Genomic DNA, 17116 nt, shown 5'->3' with positions numbered 1-17116 from the left:
GCAGCTGCGGCTTGGAACTTACAAGCGTATTTCTTCATCTTACTTGTCGTTGGCGTCGCCACGGCTGTATCTTCCTCGTTCTTCTGCTTCGTCTCCTTGTTGTGTGCGCAGTTGTGCACTGCACTCTCTAAAAGCCCTAGATGTTATTGGCACATATGCATGTACAGTAGATGGCAGTATTGCCCTGTTTAAGAGTGTCACAACATTGCTGTTTACGGCAGACGAACTGCTTTACGGTAGACGAAAATGTGATTGCTGTTGTTGTGTGTTGTTACCGCGCTGGGAGGACGTTAATGAAACTGCCTAACAATAAACCCACATAAGAAACCAAGAACTCGCCCTCGATAATTATACAGTTATAACGTGATTGGGCAGGCACGCTGTTTATATTGTGGGAAAGCGGACGTGAATACAGGCTGTCCTCACTCAGGTCCGCATGGAGCTAGAGGGGGCATAGCCTCCAGCTCCGCCTGAATTTCGGGAGGTTTACGGGAGAGGCACTGAATTTCGGGAGTCTCCCGGAAAATCCGGGAGGGTTGGCAAGTATGCTGATGTTAGCTTCCCTGCTATGAATCACTGTCAAATGTACATCGTGTGGGGACATTTATTAACGCACTGCAGCCTCATAGACAAACAGAGACACACACACATATGCACAGTCGCACAAACACACATGCATACGAACACCAATCAGAAGTGCACAGTGTGTTCCCAGGTGCAGCCCACACCTATCAGTTTATGGTTTGCGTAAAGGCTAACTTGTTATTTTCCTTTGTAATCTCTGCCTTCTGAGCCTATGGTGCTGTTAAGTTATTGTGGCTCAATTTGCCTTATTTTTTTTTATGTTAAGAGATATTCCTGGCTCTGAATTTGCTCATTGCTATTTTTATGTTTTTGTGCATTATTTGTTGCCGTCATCATTAAACAAACAGGTTACTCATCAGTTACTCAGTACTTGAGTAGTTTTTTCACAACATACTTTTTACTTTTACTTAAGTAAATATTTGGGTGACTACTCCTTACTTTTACTTGAGTAATAAATCTCTATAGTAACAGTACTCTTACTTGAGTACAATTTCTGGCTACTCTACCCACCTCTGCCACTGTGTTACATGGCCTTTCCTTTTAACAACACTCAGTAAACGCTTGGGAACTGAGGAGACCAATTTTTGAAGCTTTTCAGGTGGAATTCTTTCCCATTCTTGCTTGATGTACAGCTTAAGTTGTTCAACAGTCCGGGGGTCTCTGTTGTGGTATTTTACGCTTCATATATGGTACAAATATGGCCTCCAAAACACTTAATTTAAAAATCCCTGTTTTAAAGCATCAGTGTGAATATGAGGGTGTGCATACTTCTCCCCGGTGCAATAAAATAATGTGACTGATTCACCGCCGTGTCACCCCTCTTACTCATATTTACTGCACACTCTTCTAAAACCGACTTATATTCCAGGAATTCCATGCACGTTCGTATGGCAGTGTTCATAAAAAAACACTTCTTGGATGTCTTTGGCACTGCCGTGAAGTCAATATCCGCCCTCTGTGGTTTTGGGTTGAGCACTACTGACAGCTGAAACGATTACATAATCGCCGCGTTGCCGCAGACCGTGCCACCGCCGTGGCGGCGGACCAGTGCCACCGAGGGCCGAGGCCGCAGATGGCGCTCCTGCCTGCTCGCACCTGTGAGTCATTTGGGGCTCAAATTGTTTATTTGACTTGACTTAAGTGCTACCAGGGTTTCCTCTGCGTCCCTTTTGGAAAGCAGACCCTTCCTCCACGGCGACGGCGTGTCCCCCCCGGGCAATACGCAACTTTAGCGTGACCACCAGCTAAATAGGACCAAATTAACCCGACGCTTCCAAGCCCATTTTACTCTTGTGTCCTCAGGCGGCAGAAATGCACTTAAGACACTTAAATAAAATGGATACTCAGAGCTGTTGGATTATCTCTATCATTTCTGGAAAAAAGGAAACGCTCTGTTCCTGCGATTCTAAATGTATTTGTGTGTTTGCAGGCGGCTAACCTCCACTAAACCGCTGCATGGGACGGGTGACTCAGGCGCCCGCTTTTAATGTGGTAAGATGAATCACACACTCGGAAGCGCTCACTCTCGACACTCATCGGAATCAGAAATACTTGAATAATCCCAGAGGGGAAATTAAGATTTTCAGCACAATCCCATTCAGAATCAGAATAGTTTTTATTGCCATTGTTTGAGAACGGGTTCACAAACTAGGAACTTTTCTTGGTACATACTGCAAAAACTGAAATCTAAGTAAGATTAAATATCTCAAATAAGGGTGATATTTGCTTATTTTCTGTCTCACTAAGCAGATTTTATGTTAGAGTGTTTTACTTGTTTTAAAAGTTTTGGTCCTAAATGATCTCAGTAAGATATTAGAGCTTGTAGCTGAGATTTGATGACCTATATTGAGTAAAACATGCTTGAAACTAGAACATCAACTGTTGCAAAGCTGTGTCATCAACACTCACAAGTATAAAACTACTTTTTTAAAGTAATAATTTTTATTTCAAGCATGAACAAAAATAATCATGACTTTGTCTCATAATTAACCCTTGTGTGGTGTTCACGTCTGTGCATACTTGCCAACCTTGAGACCTTCGATTTCGGGAGGTGGGGGGCCGGGGGCGGGGCGTGTGGTTGGAGGCGGGGCGTGGTTGGGGGCGTGGTTAAGACGGGAGTCAAGTATTTCATATATATATATATATATATATATATATATATATATATATATATATAAGAAATACTAAGTCAAGTATTTCATATATATATATATATATATATATATATATGAAATACTTGACTTAGTATTTCTTATATATATATATATATATATATATATATATATATATATATATATATATATATGAAATACTTGACTTAGTATTTCTTATATATATATATATATATATATATATATATATATATATATATATATATATATATATATATATATATATACTTGAATTTCAGTGTTCATTTATTTACACATATACACACACATAACACTCATCTACTCATTGTTGAGTTAAGGGTTGAATTGTCCATCCTTGTTCTATTCTCTGTCACTATTTTTCTAACCATGCTGAACACCCTCTGTGTGGCATGCACAAAAGTGCTTTCATCAAATGCACTAGATGGCAGTATTGTCCTGTTTAAGAGTGTCACAACATTGCTGTTTACGGCAGACAAACTGCTTTACGGTAGACGAAAATGTGACTGCTGTTGTTGTGTGTTGTTGCCACGCTGGGAGGACGTTAATGAAACTGCCTAACAATAAACCCACATAAAAAACCAAGAACTCGCCCTCCATCATTCTACAGTTATAACGTGATTGGGCAGGTATGCTGTTTATATTGTGGACTCAGGTCCATGTGGACCTGAGTCCACCTGAATTTCGGGAGATTTTCGGGAGAAAATGTGTCCCAGGAGGTTTTCGGGAGAGGCGCTGAATTTCGGGAGTCTCCCGGAAAATCCGGGAGGGTTGGCAAGTATGGGTCTGTGGGACCCATTTTCATTTTTTATTGAAAGAAAAATGATACAATTAATTAATTTTTCAAACTGAGACTCACTGACTTTGGCTCATTTTCTGTGAAGAACATATATCAGAATACATATTTAATGACCACACACCTCCCCTATACATTTCTATTACTTATAAGATGTCCGGGTCCACTAAACCCGGGGCTAATAGAAGTGTGGAAATTGATGTTCTGTGTACCACACACACACACACACACACACACACACACACAGCAGGCCTAGACAGGAGGAGGACAGAGTGTAGGTACACAGAACATCCATCCATCCATCTTCTTCCGCTTATCCGAGGTCGGGTCGCGGGGGAAGCAGCCTAAGCAGGGAAGCCCAGACTTTCCTCTCCACAGCCACTTCGTCCAGCTCTTCCCGGGGGATCCCGAGGCGTTCCCAGGCCAGCCGGGAGACATAGTCTTCCCAACGTGTCCTGGGTCTTCCCCGTGGCCTCCTACCGGTTGGACGTGCCCTAAACACCTCCCGAGGGAGGCGTCCGGGTGGCATCCTGACCAGATGCCCGAACCACCTCATCTGGCTCCTCTCGATGTGGAGGAGCAGTGGCTTTACTTTGAGCTCCCCCCGGATGACAGAGCTTCTCACCCTATCTCTAAGAGAGAGCCCCGCCACCCGGCGGAGGAAACTCATTTCGGCCGCCTGTATCCGCGATCTTGTCCTTTCGGTCATAACCCAAAGCTCATGACCATAGGTGAGGATGGGAACGTAGATCGACCGGTAAATTGAGAGCTTTGCCTTCTGACTCAGCTCCTTCTTTACCACAACAGATCGATACAGCGTCCGCATTACTGAAGACGCCGCACCGATCCGCCTGTCGATCTCACAATCCACTTTTCCCTCACTCGTGAACAAGACTCCGAGGTACTTGAACTCCTCCACTTGGGGCAGGGTCTCCTCCCCAACCCGGAGATGGCATTCCACCCTTTTCCGGGCGAGAACCATGGACTCGGACTTGAAGGTGCTGATTCTCATCCCAGTCGCTTCACACTCTGCTGCGAACCGGTCCAGTGAGAGCTGAAGATCCTGGCCAGATGAAGCCATCAGGACCACATCATCTGCAAAAAGCAGAGACCTAATCCTGCAGCCACCAAACCGGATCCCCTCAACGCCTTGACTGCGCCTAGAAATTCTGTCCATAAAAGTTATGAACAGAATCGGTGACAAAGGGCAGCCTTGGCGGAGTCCAACCCTCACTGGAAACGTGTCCGACTTACTGCCGGCAATGCGGACCAAGCTCTGACACTGATCATACAGGGAGCGGACAGCCACAATCAGACAGTCCGATACCCCATACTCTCTGAGCACTCCCCACAGGACTTCCCGAGGGACACGGTCGAATGCCTTCTCCAAGTCCACAAAGCACATGTATACTGGTTGGGCAAACTCCCAACACAGAACATCAGAGGTTCAAAAGTGCGAGAAAATGAGAGCAGACAGTGTTGACAAACAATGTTGCAACCTTGTGTGGGAACCGCAGGTGCAGAAACACAAAAGAAGAATCCCTGTGGGATGCAGAAACTGGTAGAGAAATTTTCCGTGCAACGTTCATATTGTTGTTACTCAGCCAGCGTTTGTGGGTCTGATGGACCCGTTGCATTTTGTGGCTTTTAATGCCTCACAATCAAACACTTTTGTGTTAAAATCCTAAACAGATGTGTACCTTATCCCAATAAACATCTGTTCAGTATTAACGTTTACATATTACTGATCCTTTTTTGTAAGGGGCGCCGGAAGTTGGCAGACCCTCAGCGATCCTGTTCTGTCTCCCTGTAATGTTTGTCTGCTCTTGAAGTCGATTGTGCTGAAAATCTTAATTTCCCCTAAGGGATTAATTAAGTATTTCTGATTCTGATTCTGACTCCAACCTTGGCCGCCCACCGACTCCGAGGATACGTCCAAGGAGACCGAGGTGTCCGATACCTGCTCATTCAGTCTGTCCAGCTTGTCCGTCCCGGCGCTCGGCGCCAGCTCCGCAGCCCTGTCTCTGCATCCGCACCTCCTCCAGTCTCTCCAAACGGATCATAGTGATCACATCGACTTCACAGAATGGACGCCCCTGCTTATTTGAATGGGATAAATATCTCCCGTTGCCAGGCAGAAATTGCAGGTGCTAACGAGGGTAGACTCAATTGACTAATGAGATAACGAGCAGGCTAATGAGGCCCTGAAAGAAGGTCATGATGTAATGAAAAACGGAGCGCACGCATCAATAGAGCAGGAGGAGTGGGAGATGTACTCTTCAGGGGAATTACGTTATGATAAGTAGTCTATTATTGCTCATCCCTGGTGGACACGTTTCTTAATAAGTGCTCAGATCATTACAGTGTTGCAAGACCGAGAATAAGTGAGCAGACGGAATGGGGATATGTTTACAATTTATTATCAAATGGAGGGTGAATCTGGCCGAGAAAATTAGCAGTTGTGCCAATTTAATTTTTGGAAGCAGCGATACAATGTAATGCATCACACAATTCCAGTTGTTTCATTACAGCACGTCCGAAAAGGAGAAGGAAGAAGCAGAGCTTATTTAATACTACCCCTTTTCATACCATAGCAATTCTATCCCATTTCCTTGTTGTCTGTAACAGAACCGTGAATAAATAAGTAATAAATAAATAATATACCATAGTAAGTAAACAAATATTAAACACATCAATAATTTTTATCCAAAAAAAAATAAAAATGGTTCAAGATGTTCATCATAATTCTTGCTCCGTGTACTTTGTGAACACTTGTAGTTTGAACAGTCTCTTAAACTGAATCATATTGGTGCTTTGTTTGATGTCTTTGTTTAATCCATTCCATAATTTAATTCCACATACTGATATACTAAAGGTTTTAAGTGTTGTACGAGCATACAAATGTTTTAAATTAGATTTTCCTCTATTTTTCCTCTTTTATTGAGAATAATTGTTGTACATTCTTGGGTAGCAGGTTATAGTTTGCTTTGTACATCATTTTAGATGTTTGCAAATGCACCAAATCATTGAATTTCAATAATTGTGATTTAATAAATAAAGGGTTTGTATGTTCTCTATATCCAACATTTTGTATTATTAGGGACCGCAATGTCCCTTTGGGACATAGCACCCTATTGAAATTGTAAGGTTTTGTTATTATTTTACCGGCCGCTTCTTTGAGCTGTAATTTGACCCCCTTAACATGCTTCAAAACTCACCATATTTGACACACACATCAGGACTAGCAGAAATTGCCATCTAATAAATAAACCAAACTCCAAAACTCAAAATTGTGCTGTAGCGCCCCCTAGGAAAAAACAGATAAAACTGCTTGTAACTTCCGGTAGGAATGTCGTAGAGACATGAAACAAAAACTTTTATGTAGGTCTGACTTAAAACTAGATTTCATTCATTGACATCCTTCAGCAAAAATCAACAGGATTTTGGCAATTCCCCCTTCAGAACAAAAGTTTACTAAAAACAGTCACTTTTGCCTCTTTGAGCTGTAATTTGACCCCTTTAACATGCTTCAAAACTCACCAAACTGGACACACACATCAGGACTGGCAAAAATTGCGATCTAATAAAAAACCCAACCCCAAAACTCAAAATTGCGCTCTAGCGCCCCCTATGAAGAAAACAAAGACACAACTGCTCCTAGGAAGAAATCTCAGACAAAACTGCCTGTAACTTCCAGTAGGAATGTCTTAGAGACATGAAACAAAAACCTCCATGTAGGGTTAGGGTTAGACCTACATTTCATATTTGACAACCCCCAACAAAAATCAACAGGAAGTTTGCAATTCCCCCTTCAAAACAAAAGTTTTGTAAAAACCAGTCACCTTTTTTCAAACATTATCTCCTCTGAGTGCGTTTGTTGTGTCGGCTTCAAACTAGCACAGGAGAGAGATTGAACCCTTCTGATTAAAAGTTGACGAAAGAGTTTTAATTTCTGCTGCGGTTTGGATTTTATGTGCCGTCAAATTCGGTCCCGTCCATCACTGCTTGCAGCTTTAATTCTAATTGATTTTTTTTGTAACACAGTTAGTGAATGAAGCGCACATTTGTAATTGTTTCCCCATATTTCTACACAATAACACTAGTGAGCAGTAGAGAATATGAAGTGATTTTTGGTCTGGAACATGTTTTGCTTTATTCATTATTGACGTGTTTTTTTGATACTTTATGTTGTATATTTTTTACATGAGATTTCCAATTCATTTTACCATCTATTATTACACCCAAAAATGTGTTTTCTTTTACCCTTTCAATATTTACTCCGTCTATTTGTATTTGTGTTTGACTTTCTCTTCTACGCTTACCAAATAGAATTATTTTAGTTTTACTGAGATTCAAAGATTCAAACTATCTTTTTAATTTGTTCATTTCTTCTGTTATTATTTGTATTATATTTTGTGTGTTCTCTCCTGAACAACATTTGTCTGCAAATAATACCTTTAAAGGCCTACTGAAATGCGATTCTTATTTAAACGGTGATAGCAGGTCCATTCTATGTGTCATACTTGATCATTTCGCGAAATTGCCATATTTTTGCTGAAAGGATTTAGTAGAGAACATCGACGATAAAGTTCGCAACTTTTGGTCGCTGATAAAAAAGCCTTGCCTCTACCGGAAGTAGCAGACGATATGCGCGTGACGTCACAGGTTGTGGAGCTCTTCACATCTGCACATTGTTTACAATCATGGCCACCAGCAGCGAGAGCGATTTGGACCGAGAAAGCGACGATTTCCCCATTAATTTGAGCGAGGATGAAAGATTCGTGGATGAGGAAAGTGAGAGTGAAGGACTAGAGGGCAGTGGGAGCGATTCAGATAGGGAAGATGCTGTGAGAGGCGGGTGGGACCTGATATTCAGCTGGGAATGACTAAAACAGTAAATAACCACAAGACATATATATATATAGTCTATTAGCCACAACACAACCAGGCTTATATTTAATATGCCACAAATGAATCCCGCATAACAAACACCTCCCCCCTCCCGTCCATATAACCCGCCAATACAACTCAAACACCTGCACAACACACTCAATCCCACAGCCCAAAGTACCATTCACCTCCCCAAAGTTCATACAGCACATATATTTCCACAAAGTCCCCAAAGTTACGTACGTGACATGCACATAGCGGCACGCACGTACGGGCAAGCGATCAAATGTTTGGAAGCCGCAGCTGCATGCGTACTCACGGTACCGCGTCTGCGCATCCAACTCAAAGTCCTCCTGGTAAGAGTCTCTGTTGTCCCAGTCCTCCACAGGCCAATGGTAAAGCTTGACTGTCATCTTTCGGGAATGTAAACAATGAAACACCGGCTGTGTTTGTGTTGCTGCAGCCACCCGCAATATACCGCTTCCCACCTACAGCTTTCTTCTTTGCTGTCTCCATTGTTCATTGAACAAATTGCAAAAGATTCACCAACACAGATGCCCAGAATACTGTGGAATTTTGCGATGAAAACAGACGACTTAATAGCTGGCCACCATACTGTCCCAAAATGTCCTCTACAATCCGTGACGTCACGTGCCGGCGTCATCATACCGAGACGTTTTCAGCAAGATATTTCGCGCAAAATTTAAAATTGCACATTAGTAAGCTAACCCGGCCGTATTGGCATGTGTTGCAATGTTAAGATTTCATCATTGATATATAAACTATCAGACTGCGTGGTCGGTCGTACTGGGTTTCAGTAGGCCTTTAACATTTTGGTGTTGTTTACTTGAGTCATATTGCAGTCTACATGTATCTCTTATGTGTGATTGCCATCGTATTGCGGTCTACACGTATCGCTTATGCGTGACTGCCATCGACTGGTCACACTTATCATTTCACCATGTACCAAATAAAATAGCTTCGAGGTCGGTAAGCACAACCATAATTATTCCGTACATTAGGCGCACTGTCGAGTTTTGAGAAAGGATTTTAAGTAGGGATGTCCGATAATGGCTTTTTGCCGATATTCCGAAATTGTCCAACTCTTTAATTACCGATACCGATATCAACAGATATATACAGTCGTGGAATTAACACATTATTATGCCTAATTTGGACAACCAGGTATGGTGAAGATAAGGTACTTTTTTTTTTTTTTATTAATAAAATAAGATAAATTAAAAACATTTTCTTGAATAAAAAAGAAAGTAAAACAATATAAAAACAGTTACATAGAAACTAATAATTAATGAAAATGAGTGAAATTAACTGTTAAAGGTTAGTACTATTAGTGGACCAGCAGCACGCACAATCATGTGTGCTTACGGACTGTATCCCTTGCAGACTGTATTGATATATGTTGATATATAATGTAGGAACCAGAATATTAATAACAGAAAGAAACAACCCTTTTGTGTGAATGAGTGTGAATGAGTGTAAATGGGGGAGGGAGTTTTTTTGGGTTGGTGCACTAATTGTAAGTGTATCTTGTGTTTTTTGTGTTGATTAAATAAAAATAAAAATAAATAAAAAATAAAAAAAGATACCGATAGTAAAAAAAACGATACCGATAATTTCCGATATTACATTTTGACGCATTTATCGGCCGATAATAATTTTAAGTGCGCCTTATAGTCCGAAAAATACAGTAAGCTTTTCTTATTTGTTTCATCCCAATCAGTTACAATATATTTTGTTATTATTTTGTGCATTTAAACATACCAAGTGTGTGTGTTTATGGGACGGCGACGTTGGGTTTAGGGTGGGATGGGGTACCTTTCGGGAGTCGGGGCCCAGATTTTGGTGCTCCGCCCCTGTTAGTAAGGATCAGGCTACAAAAAGCATATCCTCTTTAGCTATTTGCCATTTTTGTTGTTGTTGTTTGGACATGTTACGAAATGTAAAAAAAAAAACAATTGAATTAAATGTGACTGGTAAATGCGCACAACGTGCACCCTTGCTGTGATGTGTTCTTTGCTATTTTTGGCTTACATCTCATATCTACACCAGATTTCTGAGGAAATCGCAATTCATTTTTGTTCATTATAAAAAAGCAGATTTGAGCCACATTAGGACATTTTGTTTGTTTGAATATGTCAGGGCCAGCGCTCGGTTTGCCCGCTTTACCCTGCACACGCAGACGTGCTCACGTATCGCGTTTACCGTGTTATGATTACCGCCGCTAGCATGTGTTCGCCACAATCCGGGGGGAAATTTCCCAGATTTTCGTGGCCGCTGCCGAAGAGGTTGTAACCAAAGCTCCAGCTGTTTGAGTGCACATCCCCCCCCCCCTCGCTGCACCCTTTCCCCATCAAAGGAGGCCTGATTACTCGTAACTCTGTTGGGAATGAATTCATGTCGAGCTGAAAGAAAAATAACATACTATTCTGCTAAGTGGCACTTTGCTGCAACCTTTTTCACGTTTATTATATGCTTGTTACGTGTTTACTACTGCGGTCGTGATGAATTGAAAATGCATGAGTCCATTCACAGTTAACTGGGATTTTAGCAAAACAGCAGCAGAAACACACGTTTGAGACAGTCGGTGAACTTGTGCATATTTTTTTAACTACCTGTCATGCATATTACAGTGTTTTGAGTCGTTTATGCAGTTATTTATCTTTTTTTTATAATAATGCTTGTATGTACTACTCCTGAAATGCCCCACTATATTTCTATGATTTATACAAAACCCAAAACCAGTGAAGTTGGCACGTTGTGTAAATAAAAACAGAATACAATGATTTACAAATCCTTTTCCACTTGTATTCAATTGAATAGACTGCAAAAACAATATATTTAATGTTTGTTTAATGAGAAACGCATTTTTTTTGTGCAAATAATCAGTAACTTAGAATTTACTGGGAGCAACACATTGCAAACACAGGGGCATTTTTACCACTGTGTTACATGGCCTTTCCTTTTAACAACACTCTGAGGCATACTTGCCAACCTTGAGACCTCTGATTTCGGGAGGTGGGGGTGGAGGGTGGGGGGCGTGGTCGAGGGTGGGGGGCGGGGCGTGGTTGGGGGCGTGGTTAAGAGGGGAGGAGTATATTGACAGCTAGAATTCACCAAGTCAAGTATTTAATACATATATATATATTGTAATATTCCCAGGAACGTAGGCTCATAGACTTATTCGTTTGTCTCGTATTTATTGTAATAAGATGCAATGTAACCACACAACAGCTCCAATGTGCGTCTCCCCTCTCTCCCGGCAAAACTCGAACTAACACTTCCTGTCAACAACGTCACTTCCCTAACTTCCCCGGAAGTCCCGCCCCCCAGCCAAAGCCATTGGCTAACACCCCGTAGCTAGCCGCTACATCACCCCCCCCTTACAAAAAGTCCTCGCCCTCGAGGACTGACCCGTAAGGCAACATTTGGCAACACCATAGCAGCATGTAAATCAGAGCAACCCATTAGTGCAAACACAACAGTGTAAACAAACATAACCCTTACATCACACAAAAGCAGGTTCACAAACCCCCCCACCCCCTTCCCTTATTGTCCTTCAGTCTAAGGACACCACAAAGTCTTGCAAGCGGTCCGGAGGCCTCTTCTTCCGCCTCGGCCGCTCTCTTCCATCCCCCAGCAGTGGAACAGCTGGTTCGGGTGTGCCAGTCCTCGGGCGGGAGCTGGAGGGGGCGGGGGATGAGGGGAGTGGGGAAATTGGTTCCCCCTGGGGCGTAAGCGGGGTATTGGTAAAGGGCTGGGCGGGCAAGGGAGAGGTCACCTGTGTATCCGAGGCAGGGGAAGGGGGACCCCCCCGGTAGGGGGCGAGTCTGTCTCTGTGGAGGGCCACCTTCCTTCCCCGGGGGGGGAGCTGGACACGATACACAACCTCTCCCAGCTTCTGGAGTATCTTACAGGGTCCTGTCCATTTGCTGTCCAGCTTGGGACTGCGGCCCTTCTTCCGAATCGGGTTGTAGACCCAGATCAACTCGCCTGGCGCGAAGTCCCTCCCTCGGGTCGTCACGTCATAGTAGCGTTTTTGTTTTACACCAGCTTCCTGCAGCTGCTCCCGAGCGAAACTGTGGGCTGAGTCCAGCCGGTCTTGTAGTTTCCTGGCGTACTCTGGCCCTGCAGCGAAGGCCGGGGCATCCGGTGGGCGGCCAAAGGCCAGTTCTGCTGGTGTGCGCATCTCTCTCCCTAGCATGAGAAGTGCCGGTGTGCACCCCGTGGATTCCTGGACAGCAGAGCGACACGCCATCAGCACCAGTGGTAGGTGTTGGTCCCAGTCACGCTGGTGGCGGGAGGTGACAATGGCGAGCTGGTCTCCCAGGTTGCGGTGGAACCGCTCCACTAACCCATCACTCTGAGGGTGTAATGGGGTAGTGCGGGTTTTGTGAATGCCCAGGCGCTCGCACAAGGCCGCGAACACCCGGGACTCAAAGTTTGTGCCTCGGTCACTGTGCAAAGACGCCATGACGCCAAACCGACCTATCATGCCCTCCACCAGGGCATCGGCAATGGTCTCTGCCTCCTGGTTGGGAATGGCGTATGCCTCAGGCCACTTGGTGAAATAGTCTATGGCGGAAAGGACGTAGCGGTTCCCCTTGTCAGACCGTGGGTACGGCCCTGTAATGTCAATCCCCACCCTGTCCATGGGGCACCCCACTGGGAACTGTTGGAGCGGTGCCTGTGAGCGCCCAGTGGGGCCTTTGCGGGCAACGCAGGGGTCACAGCGGCGGCAGAAGTCTTCTACATCTCTCTTCTGCCGACCCCAATAGAACCCCTGTCGCAGCCGCTTAAGTGTTTTGGCGACCCCGAAATGTCCAGACCCACCTTCCCCATGCACTGCCTTAAGCACTGCCCCTTGCAGTCCCTTTGGCACCACCACCTGCCATTGTTCTTCCCCCGTGGCCGCGGCCTTAAATGCCCGCTGCAGCACACCTTGGGACACCCGCAGTGAGTCAAACATGGCCCACAGGCCCTTGGTAGCCTTGGAGAACAGTACCACCGCCTCCCAAGGTGGGCGCTGCCGAGCCTCCACCCACTGCAAGACAGGCTGAAGGTCTGTGTCCTCCTGCTGCGCGTGCCTCCAATCAGCATTCGTTACAGTCTGTAGTTCCCTGCAGTCAACGTTATCAGCCTGACTGACGGCCGCACACTCGGCGCCCTTTGCCCGCCGCTCTTGTTCCCGAGCTTCCCTGCGCTCGCAGTAACGACATCCGTCTGCTGCACACGGCCGGCGAGAGAGCGCGTCCGGGTTAGAGTGGCGAGTACCTGGCCGATGTTCTATTTCAAAGTGGTATCCTTGTAGCTCTTCCAACCACCTGGCGACCTGCCCCTCCGGCTCCCGGAAAGTCATTAGCCACTGGAGGGCAGAGTGGTCAGTCCTAATCACAAAGGGGAGGCCACACAGGTAATATTTAAAGTGTCTGATAGAGAGCACCACTGCCAGGAGTTCTCGGCGGGTGACACAGTAATTCCGTTCCGACTTTGTGAGTTTCTGGCTGAAGTAGGCCACCACCCTCTCCCCTTCCTGCCACGGCTGTGCAAGTACCCCCCCAACCCCCACTCCGCTGGCATCAGTGTCCAGTAAGAAAAGCAGGGTGAGGTCAGGTGGGGAAAGTACCGGGGCCTCACACAGGGCCCGTTTCAGCCCCCAGAATGCCTCCTGGCACCCTTCGGACCACACAAAGTCTTTGCTTTTTTCCAGCAATCGATATAGGGGCGCGGCGATTGTAGCAAAACCCCGCACGTGCCTCCGATAGTAAGAGGCAAGCCCGATGAAGCTCTTCAGCTGTCCTTGGTCCCGAGGGACAGGCCAGTCTCTCACAGCCCGCACCTTCTCGCCCATGGCGCCGATGCCATCGGCACCCAGCTCATGTCCCAAGAAGGTTACCTCTCGCCGCATGAAACTGCATTTGTCAGGGTGCAGTTTAAGGCCCGCTGCTCGAATCCTCTCCAGGACTCGACTCAGGGACCCGAGGGCTGCTTCAAAAGAACGCCCATGTACCAGGATGTCGTCCAGGTATACCAAGCACTCTTGGCGGAGTATACTAGCCAGCACTTTGTCCATAAGCCGGGCAAAAGTGGCGGGGGCATTGCAGAGTCCAAAACTAAGGACTTTGAATTGCCACAAGCCCCGGCCGGTACAGAAGGCAGATTTAGGGCGAGATTCAGGAGAAAGGGGTACTTGATAATATCCGCTTTTAAGGTCCAGAGTGGTGAACCACGAAGAGCCGGAAACTAGGTCCAGGGACTCATCAATACGGGGGAAGGGGTAAGAGTCCTTTGTGGTCACTTCGTTCAGCCGTCTGTAATCCACACAGAATCGCCAATCACCAGCCTTCTTTTTCGCGACCATGACCACAGGTGCGGCCCAGGGGCTCTCAGACGGCTCAATAAAGTCGGCCCGCAGCAGGTCATCTACGGCCTTGTCACATACCTGCTGTCGAGCGAGGGGAATGCGGCGCGCGTGGCACTTGATGGGCCGCGCCAAGCCAGTGTCTATGACATGCTCTGCCAAGTGGGTTCTTCCCACTTCACTCTCATTCATTGCAAAGCTGCCCTGGAATTCCATCAGCAGCTGTTTCAGCTGCTCCTGTTGCTGTTTCTCCAAGTCCCCATACTCCTCCCTCCACACCCCTCCCCCCATGACCGGGGGTGATGGCTGCGGGTGGGGGGCCGTGGGTAGGGATGCCCAGGGCTGGCATCCCCGGGTAATACACAGCTCTGTCTCCCCCCTCATTGGCTGAAGGGAGACAGGGAGAGGGCAGGGGTAGTAACTAGGTGTGGTGTGAGGCAACAAGACTGTAGAGGCATGCGGTGAAACGGGCAGGGTCCCGGAAACTAGGGTACCCATGGCAACTGTAGGGCCCCCCGGGAAGTTAAGTGTACCCCTCCCCATGTCTAGCAGGCACCCAGTGACTTGGAGGAAGTCCAGCCCTAAGATGCAGCAGTCTTGCACGTCTGCCACCCAAACTAGATGGCGAACTCGTTTTCCCCCCACGCACAACCACAGGAACCCCTTCCCCACCATAGGAGCTAGCTGGCCCGTGACTGTGCGTAGCTGTACTGCTGTGGGCTCAAGTGGTGTACTGCTGGGCAGAACGTCCGGTCTTACCAGCGTTACCACTGACCCCGTGTCTACCAGGACCACGGTAGGCACCCCCTGGACAGATACAGCGACATGGCAGGAGCCCCCACCTTTGGGCCCCCCCACCCCGTGTCCAGCCCACCGCCATAGGTGGCACACTGCTGTCATCTACTTCTGGGGGGGATGGAGCCCCTCCCCCCTGGCTGTGTCGCTGGGCTCCTCCGGGTGCCCGAAAGCGAGAAGAAGGAGCAGAAGGCGAGTCGTCGTCTGCTTCTGGGGGGGATGGAGCCCCTCCCCCCTGGCTGTGCTGTTGGGCTCCCTCCCCCGCTTGACGAGCCTGGGCTGGCGAGTCAGGGTCCGCGGTGGACGTAGGGGCCCGCATACCCCTGACTATGCGGGCCCGGCGCCGTTTCCCGGCTCACGACGAGTGGCAGGCACTCCCTGCGAAAGTGTCCAGGTTGGCCACATCCCCAGCAGACCTGCATGAGGCGCGGGCCACGTTGACTTTGCAGAGTCACCGACCTCAGTAGTTCGGTAATTTCTGTCGCCCAAGCCGGATCCCCGTCACTAGACGTGTGTGACGATGCCGCCCTCACTGGATGGGGTTTCATTTCCAGTTCCCCGGCTGCAGCTGCACTCCCCAGCATCTCCCTCTCAACAGCAGCTTCCAGTGCCTCCTGCAGGGACCTCGGGTGCTGAAGCTGCACCTGCACGCGCAGGTCAGGAGGAGTAATGGCTCCAACAAACAGGTCAGTTGCGAGCTCATTCCGTGCATCAGCAGGCAGGTGACCATATGCACGGCGCACCTGGCCCTCAATGTCATTAGCGAGCCCCCGGAGAGGCTCGCCAGGCTTCCTGCACCTCCCTCTCAGTTCAGTTTTTAAAAGCGCTGGCTGAGACCATCTCCCAAACCTCCTCTTGAGCGCCCCCACCAGGGCTGCGTAGCACCGCTGTTGTTCAGAATCCAGCAGCAGGAGGCACGAAAGAGCCTCTCCCTCCAGACACAAAGCCAATTGTAACGCTTTGTCCCATGCTTCCCACCTTCTAGCGTCCGCCAAAAGTTCAAATTGAGCGTGGAACGCCTCCCAATCTGATCCACCGGCAAATTTTGGCATCTTCACTGAGGCAGCAGATGGTGGGGGGGCGCGCCGTGCGGGGAAGCTGTGGGCGGCGGCGGCAGCGGCGACATCTTTACATCTCCACGGGACGACGAGCCGCTCGTGTGCGAGCAGGAGGGCGGCTGTTCGACGGTCACCCGCTCCAAAACAGCGTCATCCCGCTCCACTTTAAACTTATGCTCACCCTAGCTAAACATGCTAAACGCTTGCGGTCCTAGCAAACTCACAGACTACAGCTAACTGGCTAATGCGCGGTACGCAGCGTGTCCTTACCGCGACAAAGTCTCTTTCGAAAAACGCCGGTTTTACTTCTGACACCAGTGTAATATTCCCAGGAACGTAGGCTCATAGACTTATTCGTTTGTCTCGTATTTATTGTAATAAGATGCAATGTAACCACACAACAGCTCCAATGTGCGTCTCCCCTCTCTCCCGGCAAAACTCGAACTAACACTTCCTGTCAACA

The 17116-nt window shown here is 47.1% G+C and overlaps 1 long non-coding RNA gene across 1 annotated transcript in view; it reads left to right on the top strand.

Annotated features, from left to right (window-relative positions):
- The window catches only part of LOC133623875 (uncharacterized), a 127098-nt gene that overhangs the window by 102694 nt on the left and 7288 nt on the right, over window positions 1–17116 (top strand). Inside the window, exon 2 of the long non-coding RNA XR_012051192.1 lies at window positions 2015–2076. This is a non-coding gene — a long non-coding RNA (uncharacterized lncRNA). The remainder of the gene's footprint in view (window positions 1–2014; window positions 2077–17116) is intronic.

This window comes from Nerophis lumbriciformis, linkage group LG26, assembly GCF_033978685.3.
Source record: "Nerophis lumbriciformis linkage group LG26, RoL_Nlum_v2.1, whole genome shotgun sequence".
Lineage (NCBI taxonomy): Eukaryota > Metazoa > Chordata > Actinopteri > Syngnathiformes > Syngnathidae > Nerophis > Nerophis lumbriciformis.
This window is presented reverse-complemented; position numbering and strand designations above follow the sequence as displayed.